Raw genomic sequence first — 21,148 nt, forward strand, 5'->3', positions numbered from 1 at the left:
TGGTGGTCTTTGGATGTATTTACAAAAGTAGCATTTTCCTTTTTTTGTCTGGGTTTAGTTTAAAGTTTGCTGTATCATTTATAATATATCACTTATATTTAGAACCTCCTACATAATTTACATATTGTTCAGGATGTACTGGATATTGATTCTCATGGTTGATGATAGGTATTTTTCTTGCATCTTCCCTATCAGAGCTATATTGAGGAGAGATTTGGGCTAAGCGAAGTAAAAATATATTTCTTCCAAAATTTAATGTTAGAATAATCAGTATTTGGTTTTCATGTTTTCAGCATTCAGTTTATGTGTTTTGTTTCTGAGTTGTCCGTTTTAAGAGGTTGAAATGATGACCAAAAGTTATGTCAGAACCAGTTTAATGTCCAGATCGACTGTCAAGAAACACTGACAAGAACAGGACTATGCTACCACAGAAAATTTTTAATAATACTCCATGCATATGGCATTTTATAAATAATAGGCAATTACAGGTAATTACACAGCATAATAGGTAATTACGTGGGTTGCTAACGTTAGATCTCTTCTCACACCACGCCCAGGCTGTCAGGCAGAGTCAGTCAGACCCTGGAGCAATGCCTCTGGTGTTACAGCAGCTTCTTCCAGCTTCCATCCCTGTCATCCTGCCACAGCAGCTCTTGACAGCCACCCACAGCAGCAACCTGTTTGCACAGCTCCAGCAGATTCATGACTTTCTCGTAATGCAGCTGGGCATGACCATAAGCAGCTGCAAGCAGGTGGACAGGCGCTGTCATCCAGCCATGGCCTTCTTAACCAGCAGCTGGGTTTGGCTTTTAGGTAAAAAAAATCCCCATCCACCTTTTCCACATGAGCATGTACTACAAAGTGAGTTTTAAATGCTAGGTATTATGTATTTTACTCTCGATGGGGATGGCTGGGAATCGAACTGAATTTTTGCAGCTAAAATGAACACTATTCACTTCAAGAAATACAAGTAACATAGGAACATTCTTATCCAAATGTAGAATGTGGTTGTACGGCTTTTACCTTACTGAAACAAAACGGGCATTGTGGTTATTTTTATTGGAAATTATCTTTGTGGGCTGTTTTGTTTTGTTTTCATTTGGCAGTTATCAGACCTGTGCCCATGATGTCATTTGACAGTCTTTAAGGGCTAATTAATGCAGTCTTTCTTTTTTTTTTTTTTTTTTAAATTTTACAGACACTTTGAAGTGATTTTTTGCAATGCTTACAATTGCACTTCAAAGGAGTGGTTTTCACATCTGAATTTCTGTTATGCTTAGTGCAGTGATTTTCTGTACATTACAACACTGATTTGATATAGTTTGAAACTCCAAAAGAATAATTCATGCAAAAGAAATGTATGAAACTCTAGGGAGCTCTCCTATGCAAGATTTGTATTTAACTTTCTTATACTTTAATTTGACTCTTCTGCTGGCTGCCAGAAAACTTGCCCATCACTCTGACTATAGGAACCAGAACAGATCATGATATTTTTGGGAGATCCAGAGGAAATGTAAAGAGTTGTTCAACAGTATTTTCTCCCCAACTTAGCCACATCATTTTCTTGCAAAAGTATTCAGGATATAGGAGGAAAGAACAAGAAAACAAAAGAAGATATGCTTTAAATTAATGGTAGTTAACACAGCTGGTGGTGTCATTCTGCTCCCAAGAACTATGGCCCCCCTCTAGCTACCGATGCTACAACCCTCACCTACTCCAGTAGCTGGCAACAAACCCACTGACACCTATCTCGTCTGTAGCTGTCACCTATCTCGTCTGTAGCTGTCACCTAGCCCTTACAGCACTCACACACATGAGATAGAGAGTGAGATTCTACAGAAAGATAGTTAAGAAGAAAGGATTTAATGAAAGGATAGGACAAACTGTGGCGATTAGGCACAGAGCTTGGTCAGACAAGCAGGCTGGCCAGCCATGTTTTACAAGTGACTGGTCCCTTTTATAGCCCTTCCTGTCTCTTTCACACTTTGTTCCTCCCCAATCCCCTTCCCCTAAACATTTCTTCAAAAGTTTTGCACAGTCCCACAGGCTGCCCTCAAATATCCCAAATCCTTGTGTTCCTCTTGTTTCCTACTTCTTACCAGTTACAAGGTTCAGGTTGGCCCTTTCCAAAGCTGCGCCTGCAGTTTCTTGATGGCCCATCAATTAGCAACTGGAGGCTTCTGGTCCTTGGCATTGTCTCTGTTATCCCTTGTTTATGACCAGGTTTGTGTCTCCATGGGCTCTTGTTTATGGTTTCCCCCTTTACTAATTATTGAGTAAATAACAATGAATGCATTGAAAAGGTCCTTGATCAGATGATGACCTTAATGAAGCAGGTGCTCTCCTCTTCCATGTGCCCTTTCACCAATCTATTTCTCATCATCTCTGATTCTGCACAGGCTGGTGACCTCCTCTTACAGCTCCTTTGCTTGGTCACAAGACGAGCAAGCAGGCAAGGAGCCTGTCTGCCTTAGCAAGAGGCTCCAGACATTCCTGCAGCCACAGATCAGCAGAGCTGCAGCTCCTTTAGGAGCTCGCTCTGGGTTGAGGTTTCTGCTGTGTGGGGGTAGTTCCTCCAGTGGAGGCTGGGGACTGTACCCTGTGGGACGTTACCACCACTGCTGAGCGCAGGGATGCTCTTCTCAGCAGAGCATCTGGCCCTTTCTGTGTGCCCTTCTCTGCCACCTGCTGTGTCTGCGGGCTGCCTCTGTGGGCAGTGCCGTGTGTCTGCAAGCATCCCTCACCCGTCACACCAGAGCGGATCTGTAACTGCTGATCATGAGGACAAGAAGCAAATATACTAAATTTGGTGAACTGCAGATTACATAAAGATTCCAGTTGTGGCCTAGAGAAAAATCGGGTAGGTGGAGAGGGTTACCTTGACTAGTGCCTTCAAGGGACTAAGAATTCCCTCTGGGCTAAATCATGTTCTAGCCAGCTGACACATGGTCATACAGTAACAAGCAGGTAGTGTTGAGATACAGCCTTTACAGAAGAGCTGTGCTCTGTCTGGGCATGCCGCAGGCCATCTTTGTTTGTTTATTTTTAGGACCTCTGTGTAACAGTTTCATTAATCAAAACATAGCTGCCCTCTGATGATAAAATAAAGTTTACATGGTTTCCTGATTCTTTAGATGCAGAGAATATTTCAAATTTTCAAGTTTCTTGCTTCCTCCCGCTCCTTGTTCCCATATAAATAACAATATGTAGATTCTGTAAAGCAAAATTCTCAGAAAATCTTAAAGCAATTTTCTGCTTTGGGGATGGGGAAACTGAGACACACAAAAAAAAGAAAGTGAGGTGTCTATGCACTACAGCTTTAAGAGATAACACAGAATCCTGAAATAAAACCACATCAAAAGCCAAAACTAGCACCTGGAGTGCAAAATCACTAATTCTAACAAGTAGCCATTCAGCTACATGTTTGGGAAGTATACTACATTGGTCAAGGAAAGATAAATGCAAATGAGCCAGGGGTGTCTTATATGAAAAGGAGAAATCTACAAAAATGATGCCAAAGATCTTTTCTCCTGTGATAACTACACTGCCTTGAAAATAGTCACAGCATACATTTAGAACTTACCTATACTGTATCTCAAAATTAGTGACAAATACATTTGAAGTATAAAGACTACATTTTCTAGTTTGAAATGTTGCATTTTGCTAAATATGACTTAATTCTTATCGCACCTACTCTGTAACACGGGCATTTCACTTGTGAAGAGTCCAGCTAATAATAATATTATTTTATGTAATTTTCACCTGAAGAAATTACTTATGCCTGCGCAATCAAGAATACAGCTTTAGTAGCTAGGTTGCTAGTAGAATTTTCTAATTATTCAGTTGTTAAATATTGTATTCATTAGAGGGTGAATAATGAGATGCTAATAGTTTTAATTTGTAATCAATTTACTTAAAATATACTTCTATCAGTTTTTAATTTTTATGTGCCCAATTTAATTCTCATAATTAGTCATCAGTAAGCAAATCTACATAAATATCACAGCTATTGACATAAAATGTAATAAACAAGCATTTCTATTAGAACTTTGATTTTAATCTTATTTAAGCCTACCAGCCAAAGCAGTCAGTTACTATTCGCAATTAATGGTATGCTCAGAATGCATAGACTAGAAATTGCATAGATATCATTTGTCAGTTACATAAAGGATAAATGGACAGAAATATTTTGAAGGAAACAATTGTAACAAATGCAAAGAAAGAAAAAAATTAAATTTATTTTATTTAAATAGTTTACTCTAAGTTATTATCTTGGTACTGTGAAAAATCTGATTTCACCCCTCACTAGGCCCTGTTTGAGTCAAGAGGTGAAAACTAAATATAACCAGCTTATTTTCATTTGTCAAGAAAATACAAAGCTAAACAGAGCTGAACTAGTAAAAAAAAAATAATTTGTCTTTTCTCACTTTAGTAATTTAGCGTTTGTTCCATAAAAGGGTTTATTCCTACCAGTGCTCAGCCTGTAACTCCTAATTTTGATGTGTCTTTTGCTTAGTGCGATCCAGCACTAAGGTTACCTATACAGTAAGTGGAAACATTAGAAATGTAAGAAGGTAACAAAAAATACCTGCCCAACTGGGAGACTACCTAGAGTAGCCAGGAGGTGATTGGTGGTGGTTAATGGTTGGACTTGATGATCTTAAAGGTCTTTTCCAACCTGAACAATTCTATGATTCTATGTTTCATGTATGTGGAAAACATATTGTCAACAAGACACTATGCAACATCTGCATGAGGAATTGGGACAAAACATAATTATAATTGCTCTAAAGCTTAATTATTCTTTCCTTGGCAACTCCATGGTTAAAATTTTCTATGTTTAAAATAAATTTTGCAATATCAGGTTAAGGTGCTGATTAAATGTGAGTAAAATAACTTCTTAATACCGATCACTGTAATTTTAGTACCTCTAGATGTCATTAACTACAGAAGAACAATCCCATTTACTTTATGGAAGTTATGTGTCACTATGTGTTTGATGACCACTACCCTTCTTGAATTTGAATAGGTTAATTTGTTACTCTTGGTCTGCACATGTCCATGTATCACCAGACACCTAAGTATTTTCTTTCTCCTCCTTCTAATGGAGAGCTTTTATAGACATACTGTAGCATGGACTGTAAAATACTTGCATGGTAAAAAAAAATATTAAAAATAAATTAATTTTTGTTTAATAAGAACAATGTCATATTGTTTTAGATGGACATGCAAGCAGTTTTTTATTTGTTTGTAATGATTCTGACATTTTTGCTTCTTCAAGGGCCCTTTGCCAAAGACGGTGATTAATTCCCAGGGTTTTTTTCTTTGGTGAAATAGTTTCTAAATTGTGGATAATAGCAAACATCTGCAGAGGTCTATTTGTAGAGCCCACAGGATGCAAGTAGATTGTGGGGTGCTATGTAATATCTGTGATAAAAAACAGACACTGTAGTAAAGAAAACCAACCTCTTTGGCTGGTAACTATTACGATTTTTGCATAAGAAAAGTTGTCTTCTTTTGAAAGAGAGTTGCTGCAGTATGACTTAAACCATGTTACATTCACCATCTTTCATGCAGGACGTCTTTCCATGGTTGCACATGGGCAGAAGAGCTGAAGAGCGCTCCATGGGGGCATCCACCAACAGCCCGAGTCTCTGAGTCTGTGCAACATGAAAGGAGAAACCGTCAGGCTGCTGTGAGGGCTGGTGGCCCTGGGGGGCTATGAGGGCAGTGGGGGCTCCCCATGGGCTGTCAGGGCAGGGCCTGGCAGCCAGGGCCCGTCCCACCGCCCCAGCCAGGAGCAGGGCAGCCAGGGGGCACCAGGGCAGCCCCAGCCCCAGGCGTCGGCCACCTCCCTGGGCCCGTGGGTGGGCAGAGCAGGGCAGGGCTGTGGGGAGCTGGAGACCAGCCCTGCTGGAGTGTCGCTGGGCTAGGGGCTGGTGGCTGCAGAGTGCAAGCGGTATTGTTCTGTTTGAGTAGAAGGATACAGCAGAACCCACAAAAGTAGTTCTTGGTATTTTAAACATGCAAGTGAACATAACAGTACTGTGAATTTTCTTTTAGAGCCAGACATTTTCTGTCAGTAGGCATCCAGTCTGTGATGACCTTTGCTCTGTCCTAGCTTTGTTTGTAATCTCCCATTGTCCTGAGGTTAGAGGCTTAGAATCAAGGTTAATGTTTTCCCATGGTTCAAAAGTAAGATTTGTTTTTCTTTAAAGTAATCTGAAAGTATTAACATATCCATCCTTTTTGGGTTTTGAGACACAATTACACATGCAAAAATTCAGCATTTGCCAGACAAGAGTTTCAATAGCAACTAGAGAGATTTTTAGGATTCCAACCTCATGTAATTGACAGAAGAGTAACTACAGAAGAATTTTCTAAATGCTGTCCCGAAATACCAAAATTTCAAAAGGACACACTTATCTTGTCAGGAAAATACCTGCACAAGGTACAGAATTAGATAGACAATGCAATATACATGGATAAATATTACTGTTTTACATAACTGGTGGTGCACAAAAACGACACACAGCTGGATGCAAGGCTGAGGCCCCTAAGAAAAACTTTCTCAGCCTATTTTTTACAGCCTGTGTAGAAAACAACTCTGTTGCCAGATGTTTTGTTGAAGATAGATCTGTGATATCCCCTCTGGAATGATGGCCAGAGTCTTTGTAAGGAACAGCTTAGCTTATGCCTTAGCTTTCCAGCATCCCACTGATTTTCACAGAACTCTATGTCCTCCTTTCGGGCTTTGAAGCTGCAAAAGAAAGTAATGTTTTGTTGGCTTGTGAACCAGTCTGTCGACATCTCAGGACTGTAAATTACAGCATACTTACTACAGTTTGCTTGGATTGGCAGAAACTAGTTGTACACATGTCAGCATCCTGTGATTATTAGCAGCAGCAGAAACTGGAAGAGATAATGAGGGACTAAATGAGATATCTATAAAAATATTTTTGAGGGTTGCTGTTATTCTGTCCTGATTCTTCGTGATTCCACGTGAGAAATTATTCTGCTTTTATTGATCTAAAAACATTATGTTCTGGTAGGCAATCATACAATCTTGTTTGAATTTAGAACAAAATAAGTCCCAACATTTTTATTTATTCTCTTTTAAATTTATTTGCTTGCTTTGGCACTCTTCTCCTATATTTAAGAATTGGGTTTGTGCACATTTTTTTAAAGATTCTAATCTGACAGAGTTTAGGAGTCTGAATTCCATGTCATCTATGTCATTGAATTCCCGTGTGACATACACTGTATGCATTTACTTCATCTGCAAAGACACATAAAAATATTATTATCATAAGAGTGTTGTCGGATCTAATGTTTGTAAAGCACACTCTAATCCCTTCCTTTCAGAAGTCTCATGAGAGAAAATTTATATTGTTCAGAACATTAGCTCTAAAGAATATGAACATAGAAGCTACACATATAATTAAAAATCTCACTCTGGGATGATTTACTTTGGCTTTGAGTTAAATAATTCAATATTATGTACAATTCATAGTTATCCCCTGCATTACACCCATACCAATATGCAAAAAAAAAAAAAAAAAAAGATTAAGGAGTCTAAGTTCTTAAAGTTCTTATACAGTGAAAAGGGCATGTGGGAGAAGTTGACGCATTACATGAAATAAAATTTTCGTAATTTCTATCATTCCTTTATCCCGGATATTAAATTTCCTCTGATATCATTGCTTATAAAGTATAGTTTTACATTATCTTTTTGTATTTGTAATAGCATGTCTTTATAAGAATAGTTTTATCATTAAACCTCATAATACAATATGGATGAATTTGAAATATCCATGAACGTCAAGGAAAATGTGAGAGGCAGGGTCCCAGGTAAAGTCTGGAGCAGGATTTAAAGGACAGAATTTAACAACCTGCTACTCCAGAGACTTTCTTTCTGAGAAATCATACTTACTGTGTCTTAGGGTCCTAGTTTCAAGGAAGGGAAATAGTGTGCTAACATAAATTTGCAAGAATTTAGATATTCTCAGAATCTTATGTTTCCAGATACCTGCAGGAATTTCTTAACAGGATTTCATCAGGTTTGTGTCACTCCATGCTGATTTAGATATACTTTTATTAGTTGCTTACATTGAACACGAGTGCCACTAACTGAAAATTAGTTTCTATATGGAGTCTTCCATAGTGTTGTTAGATGAATACAGTTTCTAACAACTTCAGTTTTGTAGAGCTATCATGCCTTAATCTGCTTTGTTTTAATGGAAAACTCACACCAAATACAAAAGAACTAGGTAGGAATTTTCAGCAAAATGTTTTTCACTAAAAATGCATATCAGCAACAAAACTGTTGATGCAAAACCATTGTCTTCAATTAATATTTCATGGATGCAAAGAAAGGGTGGATTAAATTCTAAAAATGGGACTACTTTGAAAATGAATAAAATATCTTTACTTTTTCAGTCACTAATTTTGAATTTTGAGAAGTCTACATAAAGACATTAAGTGCTCGCATTTTATCCTTTCTGAATTTTTCCTCAATATTTTTATCTCTGTAGAGATACAACTGAGTGGTATGAAGGGATTGTTTGTTGGATAATACATGTGATGACAGGCTAGGACTAGCAAGCTCCTAGGTTAGATGTTCATGTTCTCACCATCCCTTTGAGAGCGTCTGAGTCCTCACGGGCCAGACAAGCTGTCAGTCGGCTGGGGCAGGGCCAGGCTCCACCAAACAGGCTGACCTGCCCTGTTGCTGCTGCTGAGTTACTGTCTTCCAGTTCCCTGGAGCTGGCAGAAGGGAAAGGTCTTACAGTTTTACGTCAGTACTTTTCCCTTGAGTCTCGGAGCTGTTAACTGTTGCTGCTTCAACGGTTGCACTTCCATCTGCTTTTACTTTCCTTATTTTGCCTAATTTTAGCTTGCCTGCTTTCTCACACCTAAACAAGTTTTCTTAGTGAACTGGAGCCAAGGTCAGGTGGAGGGGCCATACAAACTAGGACTGTGGATCTCGGGTGGCTGAATACCACAGCAGAGGGTCACACAGCAATCAATGAGAGAAGTTACTGAGAGAAAAGTACGGGTAGAGAAGCCAAGAAGGCAGTGAAACAAAAAATTGAAGTCAGATATGGGAAAAATAGGCAAAAGAGCATAGCATAAATGGTTTAAGACACTGGATTCATCATATGAGTATGATCTATTGAAAGTCTAGCTTTGAATTTCATGTCCTTGCATGCAGGTATGAAGTCATGGCCAAGTATCAAGGTATGATGATGAAAGATAACTATTAAATGTATCAAAGATAATTATATCTTTTTAAATTCATATATGTAATTAAGTTGACTTCTGTAATACATTTTTGGTTTATACTGATTTGTTTTAAAATATCTGATATTGACTGAATTGGGAAAAAAGATGTCATTAAGTGCCTTGTGTCATGGCCCTGAGGCACTGCCAGCCCTGCCTGTCCCTACCCACCCCTGGGGCTCCCCCCACCCTGCCCACAGCCCAGCACCCCATTTTGGCCCCTGCCCCAGCGACACCCCAGCCAGGCCGGTCTCCAGTTCCCCACAGCCCTGCCCTGCCTGGCCATAGGCCCCCAGAGCCGAGCCCATATCCCAGCCTCAGCCCATCCTCATCCCCATCCCCAGGGAGGTGCCCCAGTGCCCCCGGCTGCCTGCTCCTGGCTGGGGCAGGGCCCTAGCTGCCTGGCCTTGCCCTGACGGACCTGTGGGGAGCCTCTGTTGCCCTCCTGGCCCCATGGTGCCCTGACACTTTGCACAGAACTGTATTCAGAGAATATTAGCAGTAAAAAATCCTACCCGCAGGACTATTCATCAAGGCACAGGATGTCCAAAAGAAATGTTACAGTCTCATAACAAATATATTAGTATCAATTCAAAGAGCAGGTGAAATTTACTCATGAGGTAATATATACTGGTTAGTACTACTGCATTGATGCTCAGGACATTATTTTTTTTTTCATGGTTCTGTTGTTGATTTGCTCATAAGTATGATAAAGTCAAATAACGTTCCATCTAATTTCTCTATGGGAAGATGAGAATAATGATAGTTTTGCTTTTGTTGAAATCTGCTTTGTAGAGATTTGTTTGGGGTTTTTTTGCTGAGATCTGTGGACAAAGAACTGATATTTACTATTTCATACGTGTGCATGATATGCCTTAGCCAAAATCTGCTGGAACAATTTCAATAACTATTGTGCTTTACCAATACACAGGTTGAATTATTATTCAAATACCTCTGTGTTGTCCCAGTCTTATGGCAGGTTCAGGCTGGGTGGAACTGGGTGAATAAGGCTGTTCATCTTCACTCTTCAGTGTCTGCTCACAGTGTACATTTCTGGAAAAGAACCAGGCAAGACTTCTGGCTTATTCATTATACATTATTTGATTTTTAAGCTTATTTTGACAGTACAAAAGCATATATGATCATACCGTAGTGTTGAATTTCAATACTATAGTCTGACTCACAGCGCATAAGGTGCATAGTGTTCCACAGAACAGCAAAACATTGTTTGTTACTAATTTTTAAGTCTTGTAAACATCATCATGGATAAATAATTTACAAAGTTACTTAAGTGTTTATCAATATTTCCTTGGTACCCTTCATTTGAAACAGGTTATTCTTAAGCCCAAGTGCCTGTACCATTGTCTCAGCTTCACTAGTCAGCTCCAATCAGAATAACCTGCTGGTAAGGACTCTCTTAACTGAACCATAAAAAGTTTTAATAAAACTGATATAGGAGCTGATTTAATCTTTTCCCATTCAGGAGCCACATGGAGTAAAGTTGAAACAGAATATGTTTTTAACTACCTGGAAACATGTATCCCTCCCAGAGTGTAGCCATACAATTGAGCAAAAACCATCTGAAAACACTATGTCCAATCTTCAAAAGGTGGCAGAACTGATGTTTTTCACATGTTTGGAAATGACAGCACATTTTTGCTGCTGACTCAGTTTTATTGGGAAGTTAAAAAATTTTCCTTTTACAACATTTTTTTTCTCTTCGTATTTTGCCATGATGACAAGAGCCATCATTTTAGTGTAACTATAGTCAAGGTTTCTTTGTCAGAATCTGGATCTGTTGCTTCACACCTCATTAGATTTATAAACAATGACTTCTGCAGCATAATTATTGCTCCAGAAGCAAGTATTTCCTAGAGAAACTTTGGTCACTATCAGAAGAAACAAATGAAGATAAATAGTTAGGAAAATAGTTATTTTAAATATTATATAAACAATAATTAAATAAAAAAATATTCTCAAAAATTCTAGTTGTTTCCATAACTCAGCTTTGCAAGCTTGCAGACTATTTGTATCATAGTATATACAGAAGATTTTTTTTAAGCAAAGATTTTCTTGATTTCAGCACAATTTCATATAGATAACATAAATGCTCTTTAAACTGCTTTATTAGCTGTTTCTATTCAAATTATCCATTTCTCCTACTCTAGAATATTAATATTATTAGGAGAAGAAAATCTGAGCTAACTGTGGTTATGTGCTTACAGGGAAAAAAAGAGGTATCAGAATAACTTCTAACTTTAGTTGTAGTCTACTTCAGGAAACACATATAGAAAGCCTGATTATAACCTTATGCTGTTTAATATTAGATAACCTGTTCTCTTTCTTAGTTGTATTCTGTTGACTTTTACCAACCTAAGTTTGTCTGTGTATTTATTATGTTAGTATGGCAATTGAGACATCATAGATATATTAGGAGAATTATAAAATACATAAATGCATAAATATTGAGTAAGAAAGACAATATTTACACAGGTAGTTAATATTTTGTATTTGACATTTTTACATTGTTGCAAAAAAAAAAAAGTCATATTTTTGGGCAAGCTTTTCTAAGATATGTTGCCTCTCCCAAAGATCTTGCTTCTTTCATATATTTAGGTGATCATTTATCTAACAAGGCTTTGAAGAGAACTTGAACAGGAAATCTAATCAGCAAAATGCAAAATTTTTCAGTGTCTTCAAACATTAAAAATATTATACTTGGGCAAAGTAGGAGCAAGCTATCACCACTTCTTTGGTTCTGTACATTATCTACTTTCCTCAAATGGAGTACATTAAGAAGACAAGCTACATAAGTTCTACCTTTCAAGTTGCAGTTGCTGGCACTGGTTGACAGTGATTCCTTTGTAGCACAAAATATCAGCATAATCATAATCTTTTCTGCTTTTTATCCTTAGTTAGAAGTTAAAAGTTTCCTATCAATGTTCTTTCTGACTTTAGATAAATCTAGTTTCCAAATGGCAAAGAAAATATTTTTAGTTTAATCAAACATACCTCCAATGAAATATTATATGCTACTAAGCCATACTAGTACATATTTACTGTGTGCTCAGCCTTATATAAAAAATATGGAATGAACTTTAGGAGAGGAAATTTTGTCATGTATCTACCTCCTTGGTTTCATCTAGATATATTGCATGAATCGGAGAGAACAAAGGGAAGTATTAAGTGACTGGGAGAGGATTCAAAGAAAGTAATTTTCTATCCTTGGGGAGAAATCTAGGGCTCTAGTGCAAGGCACTCAGGCCAGGCAACTTTGGCAGTTCTACCTTCCTTGCCAGAAAGGATCTACAATTGGCTGAGTCTCCCCACAGCTGCCCAGGGACAGCCACAGCAGGAAATGCAGTAAAAGCTAATACCAACGCAGGTGTTCTCACTCATCATGAAAATCAGACATCTACAGATTTATAATCTGCTCAAAGTAGTTTTTCCAGTTTCTCTATCCTTCTGCTTGCTAATTAAATCTTGCAGAGCCATTTTCACATATCGCTCAGAATTTCGAGCTTTGGAAGATAATAATCTTTTAGATGAGATAAAGTAAGGTAAACATGCTCTGAAAGTGGTATCCTATCTTTAATGTGGAAATGATATAACTTGGCATTGGAGGGCACAAGCCACCTCTGCACATATAAGATATGTTCTAACTATATGTGATGTTCAAACTGGAAAAATTAATAACTAAGCACTAACAGGTCAAATTACAATTTCATTTATATTTATAAAACAGAATTCATGGATTATGAGTCAGATGTCAGATCTTGGTACGCATAAAGAAGAACAGTTTAAAGCCAAAAGCGTGTGGTTTATTTTAAATAACTTGATGTCATGTGTCTCCTCTTAGAATTTAATATTTGCTAAAACCAACAAGGAAGAAAAAGCTCATGCCAAAGCTAAGGTGTTTTTATTATTTCATGAGTGCTTTTTTGAGTATGAAAGCATGTTAGTATCAGGATTATGAATCTTTTTGATTCATTTGAATTACCTCTGCCTTATATACTTGTATATTCTCCTTTTATTTATACACACAACCTTCAGGAATGGTAATCAGCTGCTGGTAGGTTTCATCTCCTATTTCAGTGAGTATCAGATTGCCATCTAATTTCTCTTTTCATATAAATTAAAATACTTCACAGCCAGACTATAAAATTAATTTCAACTAAAATATATCCACGGTCACATGCATGAGTGTGGGTTTTTTTCTGCATTAGAGAGATAATTTCATCACAAGATACATCAAAGAACACTGCACTTATTTGTGAATAAAGACAAGGCTAAAACCACACATAATTTAAACTAACAAGTTAATGTCTTAAGATTGACCACAATGGATTTCAATCAGCCACAGATATAAAAAAAAATGTAATCCCACTGCATACAAAATATGTGCATATGAAAAAAAAAATCAATGGAAAAAGAAGTGATCTATCTGTCTTTTAAATCTGTTCCTTTAGTCATGGGACTGTTGACAACTAGATCACTCAAGTTCAGGGTTGCCAACAGATGTATTTAGCCAAAGGGAAATAGTGGAACTTCTACCACTTACCTTCATCAGCAGTAATTCTTACTGCCAGCTGAATAAAAGCAAGTACTGGCAATTTAACAGAAAGTGGCATTGTTTCTTTTTCATGAGAAAAAGGTTATTATATCCAGGGTTCTGAGAGCAGACTTGTAGTTGCTTTCTCTAAATGCCATATACATTAGACAAAATTAACACTTATTGGAATGTTTCTTGTTTTGCTTATTTGAGAAGTCAAACAATGATTTCCACTTCACTTGATGCTGTCATCCCTTCACAATACTGTCTACATTTCAATTTGTCTACTTTAGCTTAAAAAGATAAATACTTGCATAGTTTTGATTTTTATCAGGAAGACATTCCTCTTGTGACTAAATCTTTTCATTGTGGTAGATTAACTTGTTACAATACATCACATAATACATCAAAATATCAGACAGATACAATGGTAATTTTTTGTTTTTAAAACTTCTTGTGTTTTCCTTTCTTATCACCTTTCTGTCTTTAATTGTTCTCTTAGAAAAGGTGGGCAGAGAGAAGAAAAAGAAACAAGGAAGGTGCAATGGGAGTTGTATATTGAGTTTTTCTGTGTCTGCAGAGACATATTATCAGCAAAATTTTATAACTTTTTTTATACATTTTTATACAGTTCCCTTGATCTTTGTAGATAAAACCTCTAGATGTACAGATATGATTACAAATCTCTTTTAACATTCCATAAGACTTTTTGTAATTAATTAATTTATTTCAACATTTTTCAAGACTATATTACCTAGAAGATTTCAACTGAACCTTAAACTTCTAACACTAGATGAATTCAGACTTGGCTAAGGCCAAGTCAAAATGATGCTGATCCTAGGCAAACTCACACATGTGAAGCAGATCACCTGTCCAGGAATTAGGCAGGCCTTAATTTTCAGTCCCTGTTTGTAGAACAGAACTCATCAGGCACTAAAAGATTTAAGGCTTATCAGTGTGACAGACTGATGGTAGCCACCACCCATTTAAAAAAATAAATTTATCAGTAATCTATGTATGGTTGAGTTACTAAATTAGTTTATTGATGGTTTCTGTTTCTAATTCTGATGTCTAAATTTGCCTGCATATTTTTTCTCATTGCAAATCCATATTTTTGAAGCATGTTTTTTGTTTACAACAACACGGTTTTTAGTGATTATTAAAGCTGAATCTTCATAGCTAGACTATGAGGGGTGGAGAACAGAACTCATTTCATGTTAGAAAGTGATCTCTCTCAACTCTAGCACTGATTTTCTTTAGGCAAGGAATGGAGTGGAGATTTAGCAGAACAAGGACTAGAAAAGTCTCACCAAAGAATACTTTCTGAATGGATGCTTGCACTGCAAGACAAAACTAATTTTATTAGAATACAAATAAAGATGCTGCTGTAAGGGTGAAGGAATCCTTACTTATAGATATTTTCATACATAAATTTCGTTGGTTTGCTTTAGTTTCCCCCTGAGCACACACACTTTCCGTAGGTTATTCTCGCCTTCATTTAACTATCCCAAATATTAGAATGAGGGATTAAGTTAATAATATTTTAGATTTTTGAAAATTAACCTTGTAGCTGCTCACATTACCTGTCTGAATTTCATTAATGAGCAAAGTTTCTACAGAATAGTTTTTATTCTGTTTCTTGCTTTCCTGTCCTTTTCTTCTTGTTCAGGAGAAATGCTAGCCATCAACATATGTCAAGTTAAACAGTACAGAATGTATTTCTTTGGTTTATCTGTGATAGGATCTTGGATATTGGGAAAGTTCATCCATTCATTTCTGCTGGGCTACCCTGTGCTTAATTATGATGGAAAGGCACTAAAAACAGAAAGAAATAACCAGATTAAGCATAATTAGTGAGAGGGTACTCTGAAGCAGTACAAGATTGTGCTGAGCAGTTTGCTATTGAAAAAGGTGAAGAAATTAAAATGTAAAAGAAAGTGTTAAATGAGAGAGTAAATATTTTTAATGTATACACATCAATCTGTAGTATTCCGTTAGAAATGATGAAGACACATAAATCCTTGACAAGCCCAGAATGCAGGTAATAAGCAGTGTCCTTTTCCATTTCAGTCAAAAAGTCATAAAACAACATGGCCACAGCTCTGGTCTCACTAGTATGGAAAATAAAGTTTAAACTGGAGTCAGAATTCCTATTGACATGTTCTCATTGAACATAACCATTCAAAATAAAATTCAATCAACTCAGCAGTAATCTTAATAATTTCCTGGGAAACAGATGTACTTCTCCAGCTAATCCATAGCAGTCACTTTCATATGTATTAACTTTAGGGCTGTCAAGAGTACAGTTAGAATGGCTTGGTTTACCAAGGTGTTCCTTGTTACTGAGGGATTATGTGGAAGAGATTTTTTAAAAAAGATGTTCTGCAAGTAGTGTGGGTTATCTCAGATGCAAGACATTTCTGACAATCTTGACCCTCAGCTGCATCATGCTGTTTTCATGGGTATTCATCTGTTCAGACCACTGCTGACAGGTAAAATTTGAAACGTTAATAGAGATGGCTGTGAGACTACATGGAAAGAGCCAGATAAATTGTGCATAGTACTTTTAAGGGTATTTTTAAACTATAATAAAGATTCATGTCTTTAGATTAATGTCAGCTTTTTACAACCACTTCTAGCATGTGGTATGATGTAGTACTTGCAGCTTATTTGTAACATACAAGTACATCCACAAATACTGTTTGTGCTGTCATAGTTGAAAAGTGATTTGCACCACAACTTTAATTCAAGACATTTGTGTGATTCTCTGCCCAGACCAATGCATTCTTTTTTTTTATACTCTTCAGCAATACTGTTGGAAAAAGTTTGCGTATCTCTTCGTGGTACCGTCTTACTCTGTATATAATAGTCTTAGGTGATTAATAATGTTTGTTTTGAAGCTGTGATTAATTTTTACAACAATAACAGGTAGGTTAACAAACAATAGAGTAAAAGCTTGCAAGAAGAGATTCCTGTGTTTCTCATTAGGCTGCTGAGAAATTACTTAATAACTAAAATTGGTTATTGAATTATCCAAAAGAAGTAAATATTTGATCATGCTCTAGTGGTGCAGAATAGCCTTGAGTAAACAAAACTGCAGAAAGATAAAAGTATTCTATTGCTGTAGTTATTATTTGTGTATGAAAAACAAAAAAAATTTACATTGATCCTATCGAAAACCAAAAAACAGACTCATGCTTGACTTTCTACATATAAATGTGATTTGGGTTCTAATTTTGATTTAATCCTGGGTAAGGACAACTGATCTAATCAAAGTCATGACAGGAGTGTGGACCAAGGTCTTAAATACATTCATTCTTTTCATGGCCTGTTTAAACTGCTGTTGACCTATAAGTAGTGCTAAGACACTAATTTTCAACATCTGTATGCAGCTGATGTTAATCTTCGTTTTGGACTACAGGAAAAAAATCAGGAACACGTCTTCCTTTGGATGTTATTTATAATCTGCTGATTTAAAGACCTAATTATGATAGCTTCTTTTCCAAAATAGATACAGATGAAGTCCAGATATTCAGGAACCTAAATGAAAACATTCATTTTATTAATAACATAGAACCTTCAATCTTGCCAAATTTTGTCACTTAAAATGCTGAAGAAACAAGATGTTTTCATTATTGAGAATGGCAACCCTACAGCCAGAGAGATACTGTTCCTTGTAAAAGTGAATAAACCGTAACTTTTTAACTCAGTAACTGTATTTACAATGGTTAAAGTTTTTGTGGCAGTCACTGTTGCTGTTTGAATATTGAATACCTGCGGTAATACTTCTTCATACACTTCATTGCAGTGTTTGTCAACTTTTTTGAAAAAAAAATTATTTTATGATTGATATCTGAGGAAAGCAAACTGAGATATCTGAGCATATGAATGATTCATCAAGAAATATATTTACCCTAAAAATGTGAGGCTTCATAATTTTTGTTATAGTGTGGGACCTTTCACATTTTTCATCAGAAATATACATAGAGATAACTTGATTTCTTTTATAGGGATGTGTTGATTAGTACTGATGCATTGAAAGTCAGATTTTTGTGTTTGATTGAAGGTGATGAAATGAAAAATTGTGCTAAGTCTCTGTCTTCTTTGCACCTACATGTGAATGTCTTTCTCATCAGTGCGTTAGTGAACAAATCTAGAATTCACAGCAGCATCACACCTGTGTGCAGTGAATGGAAGGTTTGGCAACGCCACCTCTCCATACACTCTGGTTACACTGAAGAGCAAGAATAACCATATCTCTTTGACACAATTGGTTTTAGTTTTTCATATTGAAATATCAAACTAGAAACAATATTTTTTCCTTCATAAAAAAAAAACCTGCTTAATTTATTCTTAATTTGATTCCATTTAAAATTCTTCTAAAGTATGTTGCTGCTATTTCAACATTATTTCAACAGTAAACTGTAGTCATAAATATAAATTACGAAGTTATATTAGTGTTTTCTCTATCAGATGTACCAGAATTTTTTAATGATTTTTTTATTGAGACTTTATTTGGAAACTATTTTGCCGAGTTATTTATAATGCATGGAAAATGGAAACATTTCTGTAGGCATTCAGTAGAACACAGTATCACAAAAGAACAATTCTTGCATTTTTACTTCTATTTCTCACCTTAAAATTGCCAGAATGTTGTTCTCTTGCAAATTCCATAACTTCTTATAAAATAACCATTAATTGGTCAGGAGACACCTGGAATAAAATCAGGAACAGTTGAAATAACTGAGCTGGCTTCTCTTGATTTCTTTACTTTTTTTTTAAAACATAAAACACAAATTCTGCAGCCATGTAGAGATAAGTTCCAGGGCACAGGAATCTTCAACTTTAGAACCTATTTTATAATCTGCTCTGTTTATATTTCATGGATATTGGGAATCAGTCGTAGTTTGCTAAACTGAGGCGTGTTGAAGTATACTTATCTCTAATGAGCAATCCAGTTTCAGGTGTTATATGTTAATTTTCACTAAAGAGTGCAATGAACTACAGAAAGTAAAGATTGTATTTACAGTGAATATTTAAAAAAAAAAAGTAATTTTCAATACTGTGAAGTATTAAATAGCTTAACACCACTCAAATGTAATATGTAGTTTTCTCCTGTTTCACTTTTAATAAGCAAAGAACTTCAATCAGCAGCACAGACCTGTACAAGATAAATTGTCTACATTTATCTGCTGTAACTGTTTGCACTTGTGAATCAATTTAACTTGCACAGGTGAAGTCAGAATAGGACTAACAAGCTGAGCAAAGTATTACCTCTAGATAAACTTCCTGTTATGCTTTATGACTGTGACAGAATAAACTAAGAAGTTTTCTCAAGGCAATGCTATTGCTTGTAAGTTTTATGTTCTGTTTTAAAGTTACTTTGGGTAGGAGAGAGGTGTTAAATACCTAAGTGATTTTGTTCATGTTATCCCTGTGTGTAACCTGTTGTTGCCTGCTTTGAAGGTTTTATGACAAATACCCTTGTTATGTGATGATTATTTTGTTCAAAGATCACTAGTTAAGTTTTTAGGTTAGCATCGCTAATGGGTCGTGTCAAATTAATATTGCTGAATTGAAAGCCTATAGAAGAAAAACTTTCTTATGATTGCTTGTTTAGTACATGCTAGAACTTAGAAGAAAATGACAGGAGAAAAGTTATCCCTTTTTTGAATTTCTAATTTTAGAGAGAGATTCTAGAAAATAATTATACTAACTGTGTCTTTTTCCTAGTCTGTGTGTCAAAGAAACAAAACCACACCATGTTTTTCCACACTGACTAGTCTATGCATGAGGTTTGGTGGCGTCACATTGCTGGTGGTTTTGGTTACTAACTTATCCCTTCTGTAACTAATCATATCTTTACAGGTTTGCTTTTTTGTTATGTAAGTTTGGGCTTTGCTGCTGCTGCAGAGATTAAAAATTATATGACTTTTTTGCCTCTGTCTTCTTCTCTTTCATACCTTGAAGGTACCTTCTATTCTCAAACTGTCTTCTATTTATGTTTGTTGTCTAAGGGAGCAGTCTGCAGCTGAGGTACAGGAAAGGATGACCTTCTGTCCTTATATTTGCAAATGCATCATGATGTTTATTGCTTCACTTTTATGAAATTATGTGGAATAATATGAAATAATAGTAAGATTAAAAATGAATTTCATCAACAAAGAAGAACTGGCATGATTATGTGTTTTTGGAGGATACTTGAGGAAGCCCAGTTTCAAAAGGTTACAATTTTAGTGCTTTATACCCCTCTCTATTTGCCAATTTATTTAATAGGAATGTCCCGATTTATTGCTGTTTGTGCTTGAAGTGCTTTATTGTTTTTGGTTTGAACAGTAATGCAATTTAATTTTTTATGTCTGTTAAGGAATTTGCGTAAATATAGTTAACGTCTATGCTTTGAAAAAGACTTGCTCTATCTTCCTCCTCTGAGGCAAATTAAATAATCTTCTTCATTGGCTCAGTAATCCTGAAAGGGATCAGGTCTCTTCCTTTGTGACCCCAAAGGGATGGGTCTTGACATTTAAAAATTCAAAATTTGGCTTTCACGTTCTGTTAATGCTTCTCTGGGGATCTTGGAAAAAGCAGGTCAGGCAGGCTGCCAAAGTTCACATGTACTCAAAGTGAATGGAGTCTATCACATGCTAATCAGGCATGCAACAGTCCAGTTGAAAGCTAATGCCATGTATCAAAACATATGTTCTAGATTATTGATGCTGCCTACAGTTTTTATCTTATTTTTTTCAGTACAATTTCCTTACAAAAATAATGACAGACCACAGTCTCATTCCCTTGATGAGCACATCAGTGTTTTTAGTATAAACTTACTAAGAATTGTTTACGTACCTGGAGATTTCTAGGAAGACAATTCAGCTCCCTACGTGAAGGTCATGCATTAGCAAGCTTGCATGTTGGCAACAACTGTTCTGTAATTATTACAGTGATAGGCCTAACATCAAGGACAATGGTCAAATGAGAGTAAAAAGGAAGAATATATTTGCAGGCAAAAATATAAAAATAAGTGACTATTCCACTTAATTTTCCAATAAACATTTAAAATTGGTTATCAAATCTAGCACTATAGGTGTGTCAGGTTCCTTGCTACCTTTCCCTAATAGTACCTTATAATACTTTCCCTAGTAGTTCCCTAGCATCATGAAAAGTTGCAATCCACAAGCTTATTTATTATGAAAAGGTTTTGAGGGTTTTTTGGGGTTTTTTTTGTTTGTTTGCTTTTTTTGTTGTTTTTTTTTTAAATTTGATTCTCTTATCAAAGTTGATGATATATTTCATCAAAGTTTATAAAACATATCA

At 36.1% G+C, this 21,148-nt stretch overlaps 1 long non-coding RNA gene across 1 annotated transcript; it reads right to left on the reverse strand.

Moving 5' to 3' along the window:
• Window positions 1-6,514: 6,514 nt before the first annotated feature.
• On the reverse strand, window positions 6,515-18,709 carry LOC148057397 (uncharacterized). Its single transcript, XR_015699660.1, has 4 exons — window positions 18,470-18,709; window positions 10,235-10,335; window positions 6,840-6,912; window positions 6,515-6,760 (listed from the first exon to the last, which is right to left on the reverse strand). It is a non-coding gene; the product is annotated as an uncharacterized LOC148057397 (long non-coding RNA).
• Window positions 18,710-21,148: the final 2,439 nt, after the last annotated feature.

This window comes from Nipponia nippon, unplaced genomic scaffold (genome assembly GCF_047370975.1).
Source record: "Nipponia nippon isolate SJK-2023a ecotype South Korea unplaced genomic scaffold, ASM4737097v1 scaffold_1, whole genome shotgun sequence".
In the NCBI taxonomy this organism is placed as follows: domain Eukaryota; kingdom Metazoa; phylum Chordata; class Aves; order Pelecaniformes; family Threskiornithidae; genus Nipponia; species Nipponia nippon.